The sequence below is a fragment of the Pseudophryne corroboree genome, chromosome 4, assembly GCF_028390025.1.
Source record: "Pseudophryne corroboree isolate aPseCor3 chromosome 4, aPseCor3.hap2, whole genome shotgun sequence".
Lineage (NCBI taxonomy): Eukaryota > Metazoa > Chordata > Amphibia > Anura > Myobatrachidae > Pseudophryne > Pseudophryne corroboree.
Window position 1 is genome coordinate 17,095,360 of NC_086447.1, and position 13,068 is coordinate 17,108,427.

The following is a 13,068-nucleotide window of genomic DNA, read 5'->3' on the forward strand; positions in this document are numbered from 1 at the left end:
CTTCCATTGACCAACGAAGAAACACATTGGTACTTTCACATGATGAGTGAGTACTTCAGGATCTCTGGCACTTACATGAGCAGCAGAGTGGCGCAGCGGAAGCGTGCTGGGCCCATAACCCTGAGGTCGGTGGATCGAAACCATCCTTTGCTATGTGCACTTATTTTTTTGTTAATTAAATTCTTCCAAAACTGGAATTGATTTTTTGACTCTTTTATTTTTACTTAAAGTACAATAACTTTTAACATTTTAATTTGTTTTAATAGTATATTGACAGCATTGTTTTCTTTCAGAAATCCACTTAATTTTCTTTACCCTATTACTGAAATGGTAATTGATAAAAACAAGCTACATTGTCACCAGAAGAGCAATGCAAAATGTACAATTGATATTTCAAAATCATCTTTCCATCTTGAATTTCAATGATGCATTGGGGCAACGATTTTGTGAGAAACATCTTCACCCTTAAAGAAAGATTTTCTTAACTTCTTACCTGTGTGCTGATTAGATATCACCTGGTTTTCACATTAAACAGATTCCCACTTGAGAAAGCAGCAAGGATGCAGTGAGGTTTATGTTTCCTGGTGTCAACCTGTATTATTTCAGTGGACATTGTAATGAGGATGCATCTTGCTGCCTTTCCAATGAAGCAAGTTTTAATCAGTAATAGGTGAAAAACCATTCCTACAAAGGTGTTAATCAGAGACTTGGCTTTGTGGACACTTTTCAGAGAGCAAATGTGTTAGCATAAAAATAAAGCCATAAAATGGAGAGCTGATTAATCACTCAATTGGATTTCTCTGCCTGCATAATTTTTTTTCTCTGCAACCCCATGCTAAATTGTGCTTCCTGTTTTTTATAAAATGACTTAATCAAATCTGACTCTGATTGCATCAGAGAAGGCCAGGTACCCTACACTATAAGAGGTGGTTTGAAATTTTGACTTGTCTACTTAAAGATCACCAAAATTTGATCACAAGGTCAATTACGTCCCCGGGTGGGATTGAACCACCAACCTTTCGGTTAACAGCCGAATGCGCTAACCGATTGCGCCACAGAGACAGCTTGCAAAAGCATGTACTGACAAAGGCTAAAAAGCATTCATCTAGAAAGTTTCCTAGAAAAAGTTTAAAAAGGCAATAATCTGGAGAGTTTTGCAAGATTTTTCTTCCATTGACCAACGAAGAAACACATTAGTACTTTCACATGATGAGTGAGTACTTCAGGATCTCTGACACTTACATGAGCAGCAGAGTGGCGCAGCGGAAGCGTGCTGGGCCCATAACCCAGAGGTCGGTGGATCGAAACCATCCTCTGCTATGTGCACTTATTTTTTTGTTAATTAAATTCTTCCAAAACTGGAATTGATATTTTGACTCTTTTATTTTTACTTAAAGTACAATAACTTTTAACATTTTAATTTGTTTTAATAGTATATTGACAGCATTGTTTTCTTTCAGAAATCCACTTAATTTTCTTTACCCTATTACTGAAATGGTAATTGACAAAAACAAGCTACATTGTCACCAGAAGAGCAATGCAAAATGTACAATTGATATTTCAAAATCATCTTTCCATCTTGAATTTCAATGATGCATTGGGGCAACGATTTTGTGAGAAACATCTTCACCCTTAAAGAAAGATTTTCTTAACTTCTTACCTGTGTGCTGATTAGATATCACCTGGTTTTCACATTAAACAGATTCCCACGTGAGAAAGCAGCAAGGATGCAGTGAGGTTTATGTTTCCTGGTGTCAACCTGTATTATTTCAGTGGACATTGTAATGAGGATGCATCTTGCTGCCTTTCCAATGAAGCAAGTTTTAATCAGTAATAGGTGAAAAACCATTCCTACAAAGGTGTTAATCAGAGACTTGGCTTTGTGGACACTTTTCAGAGAGCAAATGTGTTAGCATAAAAATAAAGCCATAAAATGGAGAGCTGATTAATCACTCAATTGGATTTCTCTGCCTGCATATTTTTTTTTCTCTGCAACCCCAATGCTAAATTGTGCTTCCTGTTTTTTATAAAATGACTTAATCAAATATGACTCTGATTGCATCAGAGAAGGCCAGGTACCTTACACCATAAAAGGTGGTTTGAAATTTTGACTTGTTTACTTAAAGATCAGCAAAATTTGATCACAAGGTCAATTACATCCCTGGGTGGGATTGAACCACCAAGCTTTCGGTTAACAGCCGAATGCGCTAACCGATTGCGCCACAGAGACAGCTTGCAAAAGCATGTACTGACAAAGGCTAAAAAGCATTCATCTAGAAAGTTTCCTAGAAAAAGTTTAAAAAGGCAATAATCTGGAGAGTTTTGCAAGATTTTTCTTCCATTGACCAACGAAGAAACACATTAGTACTTTCACATGATGAGTGAGTACTTCAGGATCTCTGACACTTACATGAGCAGCAGAGTGGCGCAGCGGAAGCGTGCTGGGCCCATAACCCAGAGGTCGGTGGATCGAAACCATCCTCTGCTATGTGCACTTATTTTTTTGTTAATTAAATTCTTCCAAAACTGGAATTGATATTTTGACTCTTTTATTTTTACTTAAAGTACAATAACTTTTAACATTTTAATTTGTTTTAATAGTATATTGACAGCATTGTTTTCTTTCAGAAATCCACTTAATTTTCTTTACCCTATTACTGAAATGGTAATTGACAAAAACAAGCTACATTGTCACCAGAAGAGCAATGCAAAATGTACAATTGATATTTCAAAATCATCTTTCCATCTTGAATTTCAATGATGCATTGGGGCAACGATTTTGTGAGAAACATCTTCACCCTTAAAGAAAGATTTTCTTAACTTCTTACCTGTGTGCTGATTAGATATCACCTGGTTTTCACATTAAACAGATTCCCACGTGAGAAAGCAGCAAGGATGCAGTGAGGTTTATGTTTCCTGGTGTCAACCTGTATTATTTCAGTGGACATTGTAATGAGGATGCATCTTGCTGCCTTTCCAATGAAGCAAGTTTTAATCAGTAATAGGTGAAAAACCATTCCTACAAAGGTGTTAATCAGAGACTTGGCTTTGTGGACACTTTTCAGAGAGCAAATGTGTTAGCATAAAAATAAAGCCATAAAATGGAGAGCTGATTAATCACTCAATTGGATTTCTCTGCCTGCATATTTTTTTTTCTCTGCAACCCCAATGCTAAATTGTGCTTCCTGTTTTTTATAAAATGACTTAATCAAATATGACTCTGATTGCATCAGAGAAGGCCAGGTACCTTACACCATAAAAGGTGGTTTGAAATTTTGACTTGTTTACTTAAAGATCAGCAAAATTTGATCACAAGGTCAATTACATCCCTGGGTGGGATTGAACCACCAAGCTTTCGGTTAACAGCCGAATGCGCTAACCGATTGCGCCACAGAGACCGCTTGCAAAAGCATGTACTGACAAAGGCTAAAAAGCATTCATCTAGAAAGTTTCCTAGAAAAAGGTTAAAAAGGCAATAATCTGGAGAGTTTTGCAAGATTTTTCTTCCATTGACCAACGAAGAAACACATTGGTACTTTCACATGATGAGTGAGTACTTCAGGATCTCTGATACTTACATGAGCAGCAGAGTGGCGCAACGGAAGCGTGCTGGGCACATAACCCAGAGGTTGGTGGATCGAAACCATCCTCTGCTATGTGCACTTATTTTTTTTGTTAATTAAATTCTTCCAAAACTGGAATTGATATTTTGACTCTTTTATTTTTACTTAAAGTACAATAACTTTTAACATTTTAATTTGTTTTAGTGTATTGACAGCATTGTTTTCTTTCAGAAATCCACTTAATTTTCTTTACCCTATTACTGAAATGGTAATTGACAAAAACAAGCTACATTGTCACCAGAAGAGCAATGCAAAATGTACAATTGATATTTCAAAATCATCTTTCCAGCTTGAATTTCAATGATGCATTGGGGCAACGATTTTGTGAGAAACATCTTCACCCTTAAAGAAAGATTTTCTTAACTTCTTACCTGTGTGCTGATTAGATATCACCTGGTTTTCACATTAAACAGATTCCCACTTGAGAAAGCAGCAAGGATGCAGTGAGGTTTATGTTTCCTGGTGTCAACCAGTATTATTTCAGTGGACATTGTAATAAGGATGCATCTTGCTGCCTTTCCAATGAAGCAAGTTTTAATCAGTAATAGGTGAAAAACCATTCCTACAAAGGTGTTAATCAGAGACTTGGCTTTGTGGACACTTTTCAGAGAGCAAATGTGTTAGCATAAAAATAAAGCCATAAAATGGAGAGCTGATTAATCACTCAATTGGATTTCTCTGCCTGCATAATTTTTTTTCTCTGCAACCCCATGCTAAATTGTGCTTCCTGTTTTTTATAAAATGACTTAATCAAATCTGACTCTGATTGCATCAGAGAAGGCCAGGTACCCTACACTATAAGAGGTGGTTTGAAATTTTGACTTGTCTACTTAAAGATCACCAAAATTTGATCACAAGGTCAATTACTTCCCCGGGTGGGATTGAACCACCAACCTTTCAGTTAACAGCCAAATGCGCTAACCGATTGCGCCACAGAGACAGCTTGCAAAAGCATGTACTGACAAAGGCTAAAAAGCATTAATCTAGAAAGTTTCCTAGAAAAAGGTTAAAAAGGCAATAATCTGGAGAGTTTTGCAAGATTTTTCTTCCATTGACCAACGAAGAAACACATTGGTACTTTCACATGATGAGTGAGTACTTCAGGATCTCTGACACTTACATGAGCAGCAGAGTGGCGCAGCGTAATCGTGCTGGGCCCATAACCCAGAGGTTGGTAGATCGAAACCATCCTCTGCTATGTGCACTTTTTTTTTTGTTAATTAAATTCTTCCAAAACTGGAATTGATATTTTGACTCTTTTATTTTTACTTAAAGTACAATAACTTTTAACATTTTAATTTGTTTTAATAGTATATTGACAGCATTGTTTTCTTTCAGAAATCCACTTAATTTTCTTTACCCTATTACTGAAATGGTAATTGACAAAAACAAGCTACATTGTCACCAGAAGAGCAATGCAAAATGTACAATTGATATTTCAAAATCATCTTTCCAGCTTGAATTTCAATGATGCATTGGGGCAACGATTTTGTGAGAAACATCTTCACCCTTAAAGAAAGATTTTCTTAACTTCTTACCTGTGTGCTGATTAGATATCACCTGGTTTTCACATTAAACAGATTCCCACTTGAGAAAGCAGCAAGGATGCAGTGAGGTTTATGTTTCCTGGTGTCAACCTGTATTATTTCAGTGGACATTGTAATGAGGATGCATCTTGCTGCCTTTCCAATGAAGCAAGTTTTAATCAGTAATAGGTGAAAAACCATTCCTACAAAGGTGTTAATCAGAGACTTGGCTTTGTGGACACTTTTCAGAGAGCAAATGTGTTAGCATAAAAATAAAGCCATAAAATGGAGAGCTGATTAATCACTCAATTGGATTTCTCTGCCTGCATAATTTTTTTTCTCAGCAACCCCATGCTAAATTGTGCTTCCTGTTTTTTATAAAATGACTTAATCAAATCTGACTGCATCAGAGAAGGCCAGGTACCCTACACTATAAGAGGTGGTTTGAAATTTTGACTTGTCTACTTAAAGATCAGCAAAGTTTGATCACAAGGTCAATGACGTCCCTGGGTGGTATTGAACCACCAGCCTTTCGGTTAACAGCCGAATGCGCTAACCGATTGCACCACAGAGACAACTTGCAAAAGCATGTACTAACAAAGGCTAAAAAGCATTCATCTAGAAAGTTTCCTAGAAAAAGGTTAAAAAGGCAATAATCTGGAGAGTTTTGCAAGATTTTTCTTCCATTGACCAACGAAGAAACACATTGGTACTTTCACATGATGAGTGAGTACTTCAGGATCTCTGGCACTTACATGAGCAGCAGAGTGGCGCAGCGGAAGCGTGCTGGGCCCATAACCCAGAGGTCGGTGGATCGAAACCATCCTCTGCTATATGCACTTATTTTTTTGTTAATTAAATTCTTCCAAAACTGGAATTGATATTTTGACTCTTTTATTTTTACTTAAAGTACAATAACTTTTAACATTTTAATTTGTTTTAATAGTATATTGACAGCATTGTTTTCTTTCAGAAATCCACTTAATTTTCTTTACCCTATTACTGAAATGGTAATTGACAAAAACAAGCTACATTGTCACCAGAAGAGCAATGCAAAATGTACAATTGATATTTCAAAATCATCTTTCCAGCTTGAATTTCAATGATGCATTGGGGCAACGATTTTGTGAGAAACATCTTCACCCTTAAAGAAAGATTTTCTTAACTTATTACCTGTGTGCTGATTAGATATCACCTGGTTTTCACATTAAACAGATTCCCACGTGAGAAAGCAGCAAGGATGCAGTGAGGTTTATGTTTCCTGGTGTCAACCTGTATTATTTCAGTGGACATTGTAATGAGGATGCATCTTGCTGCCTTTTCAATGAAGCAAGTTTTAATCAGTAATAGGTGAAAAACCATTCCTACGAAGGTGTTAATCAGAGACTTGGCTTTGTGGACACTTTTCAGAGAGCAAATGTGTTAGCATAAAAATAAAGCCATAAAATGGAGAGCTGATTAATCACTCAATTGGATTTCTCTGCCTGCATATTTTTTTTTCTCTGCAACCCCAATGCTAAATTGTGCTTCCTGTTTTTTATAAAATGACTTAATCAAATCTGACTCTGATTGCATCAGAGAAGGCCAGGTACCTTACACCATAAAAGGTGGTTTGAAATTTTGACTTGTCTACTTAAAGATCAGCAAAATTTGATCACAAGGTTAATTACGTCCCTGGGTGGTATTGAACCACCAGCCTTTCGGTTAACAGCCGAATGCGCTAACCGATTGCACCACAGAGACAACTTGCAAAAGCATGTACTAACAAAGGCTAAAAAGCATTCATCTAGAAAGTTTCCTAGAAAAAGGTTAAAAAGGCAATAATCTGGAGAGTTTTGCAAGATTTTTCTTCCATTGACCAACGAAGAAACACATTGGTACTTTCACATGATGAGTGAGTACTTCAGGATCTCTGGCACTTACATGAGCAGCAGAGTGGCGCAGCGGAAGCGTGCTGGGCCCATAACCCAGAGGTCGGTGGATCGAAACCATCCTCTGCTATGTGCACTTATTTTTTTGTTAATTAAATTCTTCCAAAACTGGAATTGATATTTTGACTCTTTTATTTTTACTTAAAGTACAATAACTTTTAACATTTTAATTTGTTTTAGTGTATTGACAGCATTGTTTTCTTTCAGAAATCCACTTAATTTTCTTTACCCTATTACTGAAATGGTAATTGACAAAAACAAGCTACATTGTCACCAGAAGAGCAATGCAAAATGTACAATTGATATTTCAAAATCATCTTTCCAGCTTGAATTTCAATGATGCATTGGGGCAACGATTTTGTGAGAAACATCTTCACCCTTAAAGAAAGATTTTCTTAACTTCTTACCTGTGTGCTGATTAGATATCACCTGGTTTTCACATTAAACAGATTCCCACTTGAGAAAGCAGCAAGGATGCAGTGAGGTTTATGTTTCCTGGTGTCAACCTGTATTATTTCAATGGACATTGTAATGAGGATGCATCTTGCTGCCTTTCCAATGAAGCAAGTTTTAATCAGTAATAGGTGAAAAACCATTCCTACAAAGGTGTTAATCAGAGACTTGGCTTTGTGGACACTTTTCAGAGAGCAAATGTGTTAGCATAAAAATAAAGCCATAAAATGGAGAGCTGATTAATCACTCAATTGGATTTCTCTGCCTGCATAATTTTTTTTCTCTGCAACCCCATGCTAAATTGTGCTTCCTGTTTTTTATAAAATGACTTAATCAAATCTGACTCTGATTGCATCAGAGAAGGCCAGGTACCCTACACTATAAGAGGTGGTTTGAAATTTTGACTTGTCTACTTAAAGATCACCAAAATTTGATCACAAGGTCAATTACGTCCCCGGGTGGGATTGAACCACCAACCTTTCGGTTAACAGCCGAATGCGCTAACCGATTGCGCCACAGAGACAGCTTGCAAAAGCATGTACTGACAAAGGCTAAAAAGCATTCATCTAGAAAGTTTCCTAGAAAAAGTTTAAAAAGGCAATAATCTGGAGAGTTTTGCAAGATTTTTCTTCCATTGACCAACGAAGAAACACATTGGTACTTTCACATGATGAGTGTGTACTTCAGGATCTCTGACACTTACATGAGCAGCAGAGTGGCGCAGCGGAAGCGTGCTGGGCCCATAACCCAGAGGTCGGTGGATCGAAACCATCCTCTGCTATGTGCACTTATTTTTTTGTTAATTAAATTCTTCCAAAACTGGAATTGATATTTTGACTCTTTTATTTTTACTTAAAGTGCAATAACTTTTAACATTTTAATTTGTTTTAATAGTATATTGACAGCATTGTTTTCTTTCAGAAATCCACTTAATTTTCTTTACCCTATTACTGAAATGGTAATTGACAAAAACAAGCTACATTGTCACCAGAAGAGCAATGCAAAATGTACAATTGATATTTCAAAATCATCTTTCCAGCTTGAATTTCAATGATGCATTGGGGCAACGATTTTGTGAGAAACATCTTCACCCTTAAAGAAAGATTTTCTTAACTTCTTACCTGTGTGCTGATTAGATATCACCTGGTTTTCACATTAAACAGATTCCCACTTGAGAAAGCAGCAAGGATGCAGTGAGGTTTATGTTTCCTGGGGTCAACCTGTATTATTTCAGTGGACATTGTAATGAGGGTGCATCTTGCTGCCTTTCCAATGAAGCAAGTTTTAATCAGTAATAGGTGAAAAACCATTCCTACAAAGGTGTTAATCAGAGACTTGGCTTTGTGGACACTTTTCAGAGAGCAAATGTGTTAGCATAAAAATAAAGCCATAAAATGGAGAGCTGATTAATCACTCAATTGGATTTCTCTGCCTGCATAATTTTTTTTCTCTGCAACCCCAATGCTAAATTGTGCTTCCTGTTTTTTATAAAATGACTTAATCAAATATGACTCTGATTGCATCAGAGAAGGCCAGGTACCCTACACCATGGGTCTTCAACCTGTGGCCCTCCAGCTGCTGCGGAACTACACATCCCACCATGCCCTGCCACAGTTTTGCTATTAAGGCATGGTAAAACTGAGGCAGGGCATGCTGGGATGTGTAGTTCCGCAGCAGCTGGAGGGCCACAGGTTGAAGACCTATGCCCTACACCATAAAAGGTGGTTTGACATTTTGACTTGTCTACTTAAAGATCACCAAAATTTGATCACAAGGTCAATTACGTCCCTGGGTGGGATTGAACCACCAACCTTTCGGTTAACAGCCGAATGCGCTAACCGATTGCGCCACAGAGACAGCTTGCAAAAGCATGTACTGACAAAGGCTAAAAAGCATTCATCTAGAAAGTTTCCTAGAAAAAGGTTAAAAAGGCAATAATCTGGAGAGTTTTGCAAGATTTTTCTTCCATTGACCAACGAAGAAACACATTGGTACTTTCACATGATGAGTGAGTACTTCAGGATCTCTGACACTTACATGCGCAGCAGGGTGGCGCAGCGTAAGCGTGCTGGGCCCATAACCCAGAGGTTGGTGGATCGAAACCATCCTCTGCTATGTGCACTTTTTTTTTTGTTAATTAAATTCTTCCAAAACTGGAATTGATATTTTGACTCTTTTATTTTTACTTAAAGTACAATAACTTTTAACATTTTAATTTGTTTTAGTGTATTGACAGCATTGTTTTCTTTCAGAAATCCACTTAATTTTCTTTACCCTATTACTGAAATGGTAATTGACAAAAACAAGCTACATTGTCACCAGAAGAGCAATGCAAAATGTACAATTGATATTTCAAAATCATCTTTCCAGCTTGAATTTCAATGATGCATTGGGGCAACGATTTTGTGAGAAACATCTTCACCCTTAAAGAAAGATTTTCTTAACTTCTTACCTGTGTGCTGATTAGATATCACCTGGTTTTCACATTAAACAGATTCCCACGTGAGAAAGCAGCAAGGATGCAGTGAGGTTTATGTTTCCTGGTGTCAACCTGTATTATTTCAGTGGACATTGTAATGAGGATGCATCTTGCTGCCTTTCCAATGAAGCAAGTTTTAATCAGTAATAGGTGAAAAACCATTCCTACAAAGGTGTTAATCAGAGACTTGGCTTTGTGGACACTTTTCAGAGAGCAAATGTGTTAGCATAAAAATAAAGCCATAAAATGGAGAGCTGATTAATCACTCAATTGGATTTCTCTGCCTGCATAATTTTTTTTCTCTGCAACCCCATGCTAAATTGTGCTTCCTGTTTTTTATAAAATGACTTAATCAAATCTGACTCTGATTGCATCAGAGAAGGCCAGGTACCCTACACTATAAGAGGTGGTTTGAAATTTTGACTTGTCTACTTAAAGATCACCAAAATTTGATCACAAGGTCAATTACGTCCCCGGGTGGGATTGAACCACCAACCTTTCGGTTAACAGCCGAATGCGCTAACCGATTGTGCCACAGAGACAGCTTGCAAAAGCATGTACTGACAAAGGCTAAAAAGCATTCATCTAGAAAGTTTCCTAGAAAAAGTTTAAAAAGGCAATAATCTGGAGAGTTTTGCAAGATTTTTCTTCCATTGACCAACGAAGAAACACATTGGTACTTTCACATGATGAGTGTGTACTTCAGGATCTCTGACACTTACATGAGCAGCAGAGTGGCGCAGCGGAAGCGTGCTGGGCCCATAACCCAGAGGTCGGTGGATCGAAACCATCCTCTGCTATGTGCACTTATTTTTTTGTTAATTAAATTCTTCCAAAACTGGAATTGATATTTTGACTCTTTTATTTTTACTTAAAGTACAATAACTTTTAACATTTTAATTTGTTTTAATAGTATATTGACAGCATTGTTTTCTTTCAGAAATCCACTTAATTTTCTTTACCCTATTACTGAAATGGTAATAGACAAAAACAAGCTACATTGTCACCAGAAGAGCAATGCAAAATGTACAATTGATATTTCAAAATCATCTTTCCATCTTGAATTTCAATGATGCATTGGGGCAACGATTTTGTGAGAAACATCTTCACCCTTAAAGAAAGATTTTCTTAACTTCTTACCTGTGTGCTGATTAGATATCACCTGGTTTTCACATTAAACAGATTCCCACGTGAGAAAGCAGCAAGGATGCAGTGAGGTTTATGTTTCCTGGTGTCAACCTGTATTATTTCAGTGGACATTGTAATGAGGATGCATCTTGCTGCCTTTCCAATGAAGCAAGTTTTAATCAGTAATAGGTGAAAAACCATTCCTACAAAGGTGTTAATCAGAGACTTGGCTTTGTGGACACTTTTCAGAGAGCAAATGTGTTAGCATAAAAATAAAGCCATAAAATGGAGAGCTGATTAATCACTCAATTGGATTTCTCTGCCTGCATATTTTTTTTTTTCTCTGCAACCCCAATGCTAAATTGTGCTTCCTGTTTTTTATAAAATGACTTAATCAAATATGACTCTGATTGCATCAGAGAAGGCCAGGTACCTTACACCATAAAAGGTGGTTTGAAATTTTGACTTGTCTACTTAAAGATCAGCAAAATTTGATCACAAGGTCAATTACATCCCTGGGTGGGATTGAACCACCAAGCTTTCGGTTAACAGCCGAATGCGCTAACCGATTGCGCCACAGAGACAGCTTGCAAAAGCATGTACTGACAAAGGCTAAAAAGCATTCATCTAGAAAGTTTCCTAGAAAAAGGTTAAAAAGGCAATAATATGGAGAGTTTTGCAAGATTTTTCTTCCATTGACCAACGAAGAAACATATTGGTACTTTCACATGATGAGTGAGTACTTCAGGATCTCTGACACTTACATGAGCAGCAGAGTGGCGCAACGGAAGCGTGCTGGGCACATAACCCAGAGGTTGGTGGATCGAAACCATCCTCTGCTATGTGCACTTATTTTTTTTGTTAATTAAATTCTTCCAAAACTGGAATTGATATTTTGACTCTTTTATTTTTACTTAAAGTACAATAACTTTTAACATTTTAATTTGTTTTAGTGTATTGACAGCATTGTTTTCTTTCAGAAATCCACTTAATTTTCTTTACCCTATTACTGAAATGGTAATTGACAAAAACAAGCTACATTGTCACCAGAAGAGCAATGCAAAATGTACAATTGATATTTCAAAATCATCTTTCCAGCTTGAATTTCAATGATGCATTGGGGCAACGATTTTGTGAGAAACATCTTCACCCTTAAAGAAAGATTTTCTTAACTTCTTACCTGTGTGCTGATTAGATATCACCTGGTTTCCACATTAAACAGATTCCCACTTGAGAAAGCAGCAAGGATGCAGTGAGGTTTATGTTTCCTGGTGTCAACCTGTATTATTTCAGTGGACATTGTAATGAGGGTGCATCTTGCTGCCTTTCCAATGAAGCAAGTTTTAATCAGTAATAGGTGAAAAACCATTCCTACAAAGGTGTTAATCAGAGACTTGGCTTTGTGGACACTTTTCAGAGAGCAAATGTGTTAGCATAAAAATAAAGCCATAAAATGGAGAGCTGATTAATCACTCAATTGGATTTCTCTGCCTGCATAATTTTTTTTCTCTGCAACCCCAATGCTAAATTGTGCTTCCTGTTTTTTATAAAATGACTTAATCAAATATGACTCTGATTGCATCAGAGATGGCCAGGTACCCTACACCATAAAAGGTGGTTTGAAATTTTGACTTGTCTACTTAAAGATCACCAAAATTTGATCACAAGGTCAATTACGTCCCTGGGTGGGATTGAACCACCAACCTTTCGGTTAACAGCCGAATGCGCTAACCGATTGCACCACAGAGACAACTTGCAAAAGCTTGTACTAACAAAGGCTAAAAAGCATTCATCTAGAAAGTTTCCTAGAAAAACGTTAAAAGGCAATAATCTGGAGAGTTTTGCAAGATTTTTCTTCCATTGACCAAAGAAGAAACACATTGGTACTTTCACATGATGAGTGAGTACTTCAGGATCTCTGGTACTTA

At 37.0% G+C, this 13,068-nt stretch overlaps 7 non-coding genes across 7 annotated transcripts; all 7 read right to left on the bottom strand.

The window, feature by feature from the left end:
* Positions 1 to 988: 988 nt before the first annotated feature.
* On the bottom strand, positions 989 to 1,062 carry TRNAN-GUU (transfer RNA asparagine (anticodon GUU)). Its single transcript has one exon. It is a non-coding gene; the product is annotated as a tRNA-Asn (tRNA).
* A 4,588-nt stretch (positions 1,063 to 5,650) lies between these two features.
* On the bottom strand, positions 5,651 to 5,724 carry TRNAN-GUU (transfer RNA asparagine (anticodon GUU)). The gene has a single exon. It is a non-coding gene; the product is annotated as a tRNA-Asn (tRNA).
* A 1,094-nt stretch (positions 5,725 to 6,818) lies between these two features.
* On the bottom strand, positions 6,819 to 6,892 carry TRNAN-GUU (transfer RNA asparagine (anticodon GUU)). Its single transcript has one exon. It is a non-coding gene; the product is annotated as a tRNA-Asn (tRNA).
* A 1,090-nt stretch (positions 6,893 to 7,982) lies between these two features.
* TRNAN-GUU (transfer RNA asparagine (anticodon GUU)) lies at positions 7,983 to 8,056 on the bottom strand. The gene has a single exon. It is a non-coding gene; the product is annotated as a tRNA-Asn (tRNA).
* Positions 8,057 to 9,316: 1,260 nt separating this feature from the next.
* Positions 9,317 to 9,390, bottom strand: TRNAN-GUU (transfer RNA asparagine (anticodon GUU)). Its single transcript has one exon. It is a non-coding gene; the product is annotated as a tRNA-Asn (tRNA).
* A 1,090-nt stretch (positions 9,391 to 10,480) lies between these two features.
* Positions 10,481 to 10,554, bottom strand: TRNAN-GUU (transfer RNA asparagine (anticodon GUU)). The gene has a single exon. It is a non-coding gene; the product is annotated as a tRNA-Asn (tRNA).
* A 2,262-nt stretch (positions 10,555 to 12,816) lies between these two features.
* TRNAN-GUU (transfer RNA asparagine (anticodon GUU)) lies at positions 12,817 to 12,890 on the bottom strand. The gene has a single exon. It is a non-coding gene; the product is annotated as a tRNA-Asn (tRNA).
* Positions 12,891 to 13,068: the final 178 nt, after the last annotated feature.